Source organism: Terrapene carolina, unplaced genomic scaffold, assembly GCF_002925995.2.
Source record: "Terrapene carolina triunguis isolate 2854851 unplaced genomic scaffold, T_m_triunguis-2.0 Scaffold90, whole genome shotgun sequence".
Classification (NCBI taxonomy): Eukaryota; Metazoa; Chordata; order Testudines; family Emydidae; genus Terrapene; species Terrapene triunguis.
Window position 1 is genome coordinate 3,267,007 of NW_020664441.1, and position 6,533 is coordinate 3,273,539.

Here is a 6,533-nt window from a genome sequence, read left to right on the forward strand (position 1 = left end):
CTCCGGGAACTGTGGGATAGGTACCATAGTGCAATGCGCCGGAAGTCGACGCTAGCCTCGGTACTGTGGACGCGGTCCGCCCACTTCATGCACTTAGAGCATTTTAGGTGGGGACACACACAATCGGCTGCATACAACCGGTTTCTATAAAACCGGTTTCTATAAATCCGACCTAATTTTGTAGTGTAGACATAGCCTTAGTCTGGCTGGTTTGGTTTGCCTTAGAGGTGGAAAAACCCCAGCCTTGGGCTGTAACTGCCCTGTTTGAGCAATTTGTCCTGAGTTGGCACTCTCAGTTGGGTTCCGCCAGAACCGCATCGTCACAACATCCCTAGGAGAAAACACCAGCTGCTCTTTGAGCAGAGAATAGGCATAATAGGAACCAAAGGCTTGGTGCTGAAGGCAGACACGTTCTGACTAGAAACAAGGCACGACTTTAACAGCGAGGGTGGTTAGCCATCGGAACAGACTGCTAGTGGATTCTCTTTCTCTTGGTGGCTTCAAAACCAGCCTGGAGGCCTTCCCGGAAGATGCTTTAGCCAAACGCAAGGGATGGGGCTCAGTGCAGGGGTAACTGGGCCACATTCTCTGGCCTGTGCTATGCAGGAGGTCACGGTGGATGGTCTGATGACCCTCAGCTCGCTGGCTCTATAGCAAGCTGCGTGACAGGCTCAAAGCACGAGACGGGCTATTTTTTAAAGTTGGCAGATTTAGTTTTGTGAAGGCAGCAGTATTCCCCACCTGCACCTTCCCCCCATCCTCTCCCAGTAGTAGAGATTTCTCGGTTCCCCATTTATTGTTGTAGCAGATGGTAGTCAGGAAACTGCAGTGTGGAAGTGAAAGTGCTGAGCTCGGGAGTCAGGCTGATGCCAGCCCGTGCCATGCTCTCCCATCCCCCAGGGCCTTAGTCCAAGCTGGGAGGAGACCTTGCTTTAAGTGCACCCCGGGGCTGTCACTCTCCAGCCACAGACTCAGCTCACACAGCTGTAGGCTGGGGGGATTCTGGGGAGACGACGCAGTGACATACATTCATACCCACTGTGGGGAGCTCTGCACACAATTAACTGGCCCCTGTAGGCCTGTGGCCTCACAACTGTTAATGTATTTATCCCCATCGCACCCCTGGGCGATAAGGCAGTGCCATTATCCCATTGTACAGAGGGGAAACTGAGGCACGGGCACACATCACACAGGGAGTTTGTGGCAAAGCGGGGAGTCAAACCAACATCTCCCGAGTCTCAACCTTAACCAGTGGGCCACGCCACCTCACTGCTGTGTGAGTGGGAAACACCCATCAAGGCCAGGGTGGGTATCTGAGCACAAGGCCTGCCCGAGGCCAGGATCCCCTCAGTTGCCACCTGAGAGGTGGGACCTAGAATTCAGGGCACTCATCCCAAATCGCTCCTTCACCCAGTCTCCTCTGCCTATGCACCTGATCTGGAGGCAGCGTGGCCTAGTGGATGGAGACCTGGGTTCTATTCCCGGCTCAGCTGCTGGGTGACCTGGGTAAGTCACCGCACCACTCTGTGCCTCAGTTTCCACATTGGTAAAAGGGGGCTAATAATACTGCCCTCCTTTGAAAAGCACTTTGAGATCTATAGCAGAGAAGAACTAGGGATGAGTATTATTAGCACAGGAGGCCTCAGGCCTGGCTGCCTCGCACCCCGTGGGGGCCCACTTAGTCCAGCCTTAGGTGCTCAGTCTTGGCTGGCATGTAAAGGAGAGAGCAGTGCTCTAGCGAGGCAGCAAGGCCATGAGTTGAGCACTGCTCAGCCTCCTTTCTCATCAGGGGAGCCACTCTGCACTGATATGGGGCTGTCTAGGTGCCTGTATTCCCCTCACCCCGCGGCACATCACAGCCAGGCACTAATCAGCGCAATCCTACGGCCTGGGTTATCCAGGGGGAGAGGCCAGACATTCCAATGAACCCTTCTGGCCTTAAAATCTACAAATCAGTCATAGATTTTGTCCTCACAATCGCCCCCTGCCCCCCCCAGTGAGGTATGGCAGCATTGTCCCCTTTTCACAGCAGGGGAAACTGAGGCACGCGGCAGCAAAGTGACTTGCCCAACTTCATACAGGAAGTCTGGGTAGAGCGAGGAATGAAACCCCGGTCTCCTGAGTCCCCCAACATGAGGCCCTATCCATTAGCCTTCCTATCAGAATTGGATCCCTGGTCTCCCATGGCGGGACAGTCTGGAAAACACTATAGTGCTAGACTCCTGGATCTCAATCTATTTAGCTGAATAAAGGGAAGGCTAAGGGTGATTTGATCACAGTCTGTAAGTACCTACATGGGGAACAAATGTTTAACAATGGGCTCTTCAGTCTAGCAGACAAAGGTCTAACACCACCCAATTGCTGGACGTTGAAGCTAGACAAATCCAGAGGGTGTATATTTTTAAGGGTGACAGCAGTTAACCACTGGAATGATTTACCCAGGGGTGTGGTGGATTCTCTGTCACTGGCAATGTTTAACTCGGGATGGTATGTTGGACTAACAGCTCTGCTCTAGCAATGATTTGGGGGAAGTTCTATGATCACAATGGTTTCTTCTGGCCTGGGACTTTAGGAACTGGTGAAAAACACAGGGTGAGAGCCACGGTACTGTCTCCAGTACACTGCCGATTCTCCAAATAGCAGGGCGGACACAGATTTTATTCAGATAATCGGGAGTTTGGATAATCAAAGGGGCAGGAGCCATTCAGCAGCAGGGTGGCCTCCTCCACGGCTCAGGGCCAGGGCCGCCCAGAGGATTCAGGGGGCCTGGGGTCTTCGGCGGCGGGGAGCGCCCACCGCCGAATTGCCACTGAAGACCCGGCACTTCAGCGGCGGGTCCCGGGGCGGAAGGACCCCCCGCTGCGGGTCTTCAGGGCACTTTGGCAGCGGTCCCGGAGCGGAAGGACCCCGCACCGCCGAATTGCCGCCGAAGACCCGGAGCGGAAGAAGCTCCGGGGGCCCGTGCCCCGTGAGAGTTTTCCGGGGCTCCCGGAGCGAGTGAAGGACCCCGCTTCAGGGTCCCTGAAAAACTCTCGTAGGGGCCCCTGCGGGGCCCAAGGCCTGGGGCAAATTGCCCCACTTGCCCCCCCCCCCCGGGGCAGCCCTGCCCAGGGCTCCTCCTCCTTGCAGTCCTGGCTGGTCTCTGCTCCATTATCCAAGTCCTCTCCTTGTCCCCCAGCAGGAGCTACATGCAGCAGAGGGAACTATCTCATGTAACTCATGCCAGGGAGCTAGGAAGGGCTTCAGATAATGCACAGGTTCAGCTAATAGAATTTGGCTCCATGTGAGTATACTGCATCTGCTTCTATGCTCCCACCCCTGCAGTGTGTTTTGCAGGGTCAGCCCTGCAACAGGGCAGGGGGCTGTGAGCAGCTACAAATGGAGCTGCCTGGAGGCCAGTGGCTGGTCACTTAGATCACCCAGGACACCAGGTGTGGTTAGAGTAGGAGGGAGTTGGGTGGCTTGATTGGGTGTGGCACGGTAGAAGATCACTTAGAACTGTAGGGAGCCTGATGAGTTAAGGAGGTAATTAGCTCATCAGCTGGAGGACCCAGGGAAGAAAGCCAGCCATATGAAAGGCTGACCCAGGGAACACCCACGTGCATGGCAAATGGGAAGGAAGAGGAAGAGGAAGGGGAAGGGGGAGGCAGGGGCCAGGCAATGGTAGACAGTTTCTGTCTTGTGCATGGTTTCACTGTTTGCACTTGTTCATGCACCTTTTCTTTTGGTAAGGTGGTTGTGTTCTTACTGGTGGTTTGGTGTGATAATGGCAGCGGGCCTGCCTGGCAAGGGGTTTGTAGACATCTCCAAAGGGATTTCACACTGCCAAAAGCACATTCAACAATCATTCTGCACCAGCTGAGAGTGTAATCTGCCAGGGCCTCTGATATCAGGGTTCATAAGGCAAAATGGGGTACACTGGGTCCCCCAGAATAACTGTGGGGCCAGTAATTCCAGTTTTGACAAAGCCCATTGGTGGGAATAGTGTCCCAGCCTGTCTCTGAATATAAATTACCGCTCAGCGAAAAATCCTGGCATCATGCACTTTTCCAGTGCAACCCATGCTGACATTCATAGAATCATAGAATCTCAGGGTTGGAAGGGACCTCAGGAGGTCATCTAGTCCACCCCCCTGCTCAAAGCAGGACCAATTCCCAACTAAATCATCCCAGCCAGGGCTTTGTCAAGCCAGGCCTTAAAAACCTCCAAGGAAGGAGATTCCACCACCTCCCTAGGTAACGCATTCCAGTGCTTCACCACCCTCCTAGTGAAATAGTGTTTCCTAATATCCAACCTAGACCTCCCTCACTGCAACTTGAGACCATTGCTCCTTGTTCTGTCATCTGCCACCACTGAGAACAGCCAAGCTCCATCCTCTTTGGAACCCCCCTTCAGGTAGTTGAAAGCAGCTATCAAATCTCCCCTCATTCTTCTCTTCTGGAGACTAAACAATCCCAGTTCCCTCAGCCTCTCCTCATAAGTCATGTGTTCCAAACCCCTAATCATTTTTGTTGCCCTCCACTGGACTCTTTCCAATTTTTCCACATCCTTCTTGTAGTGTGGGGCCCAAAACTGGACACAATACTGATGAGGCCTCACCAATGTCGAATAGAGGGGAATGATCACATCCCTCAATCTGCTGCTAATGCTCCTACTTATACAGCTCAAAATGTTGTTAGCTTTCTTGGCAACAAGGGCACACTGTTGACTCATATCCAGCTTCTCATCCACTGTAACCCCTAGGTCCTTTTCTGCAGAACTGCTGCCTAGCCACTTGGTCCCTAGTCTGTAGAAGTGCATGGGATTTTTCGGTCCTAAGTACAGGACTCTGCACTTGTTCTTGTTGAACCTTATCAGATTTATTTTGGCCCAATCCTCTAATTTGTCTAGGTCCCTCTGTATCCTATCCCTACCATCCAGTGTATCTACCACTCTTCTCAGTTTAGTGTCATCTGCAAACTTGCTGAGGGTGCAGTCCACACCATTCTCCAGATCATTAATGAAGATATTGAACAAAACCGGCCCCAGGACCGACCCTTGGAGTACTCCGCTTGAAAGCGGCTGCCAACTAGACATGGAGCCATTGATCACTACCCGTTGAGCCCAATGATCTAGCCAGCTTTCTATCCACCTTATAGTCCATTCATCCAGCCGATGCTTCTTTAACTTGCCGGCAACAATACTGTGGCAGACCATATCAAAAGCTTTTCTAAAGTCAAGGAATAACACGTCCACTGCTTTCCCCTCATCCACAGAGCCAGTTATCTCATCATAGAAAGCAATTAGGTTAGTCAGGCATGACTTGCCCTTGGTGAATCCATGCTGACTGTTCCTGATCACTTTCTTCTCCTCAACGTGCTTCAAAATTGATTCCTTGAGGACCTGCTCCATGATTTTTCCAGGGACTGAGGGGAGGCTGACTGGCCTGTAGTTCCCCGGATCCTCCTTCTTCCCTTTTTTAAAGATGGGCACTACATTAGCCTTTTCCCAGTCATCCAGGACCTCCCCCAATCATCAAGAGTTTTCAAAGATAATGGCCAATGGCTCTGCAATCACATCCGCCAACTCCTTTAGCACCCTTGGATGCAGCGCATCCGACCCCATGGACTTGTGCTCGTCCAGCTTTTCTAAATAGTCCTGAACCACTTCTTTCTACACAGAGGGAAGGTCAGCTCCTCCCCATGCTGGGCTGCCCAGTGTAGTAGTCTGGGAGCTGACCTTGTTTGTGAAGACAGAAGCAAAAAAAGCATTGAGTACATTAGCTTTCTCCACATCCTCTGTCACTAGGTTGCCTCCCCCATTCAGTAAGGGGCCCACACTTTCCTTGACCTTCTTTTTGTTGCTAACATACCTGTAGAAACTCTCCTGCATACCTGAGCAATATTTTTATACTCCTCCCTGGTCATTTGTCCAAGTTTCCACTTCTTGTAAGCTTCTTTTTTTGTGTTTAAGATCAGCAAGCTTCCTGAGCTAAAATGATGGGTCCCTACAGCTTGAGCTAAAGAGCTAGCCTGAAGGAGGAAAAGGGGCAGGAATGGCCTGTAGAGTCCTGGCAATAGATAAATGCACAGAGGACATCAGTTATAGCTTCTGCTAAGCAACAGCAGGTTCTATAGCATAGTGGTTATCACATTTGCTTTATAACCACGAGATCCTGGGTTCATGACTCAGTTTTAGTGACACTGTGTAATACCAAGCCCCATTCCAGAGCCTAGCAGCTGCACCACCAGAATTGCCTAGTCAGAGCCATCCCGCCACTGCTGGGGAAGGTTGCTGTGAACTCTGCCATCCCCAGAATGGACAACCAACTGTGACCGGACCTCGTCATCACCAATGAGGACTGGTAGAAGATCATCATGGTGAATGTCACAGTTCCCTTTGAAAACAGGATCTGCGATGCCTGATCTTGAAAGTTGGAGAAATATGCCTCTCTGGCCAACACCTTGAGAGCTAGGGGCTACGAGGTTCAAACTCACATGCTGATTGTGGGGGCGCATGGGACCCCAGTAACGAGTGAGTGTTGTGAGAATGCA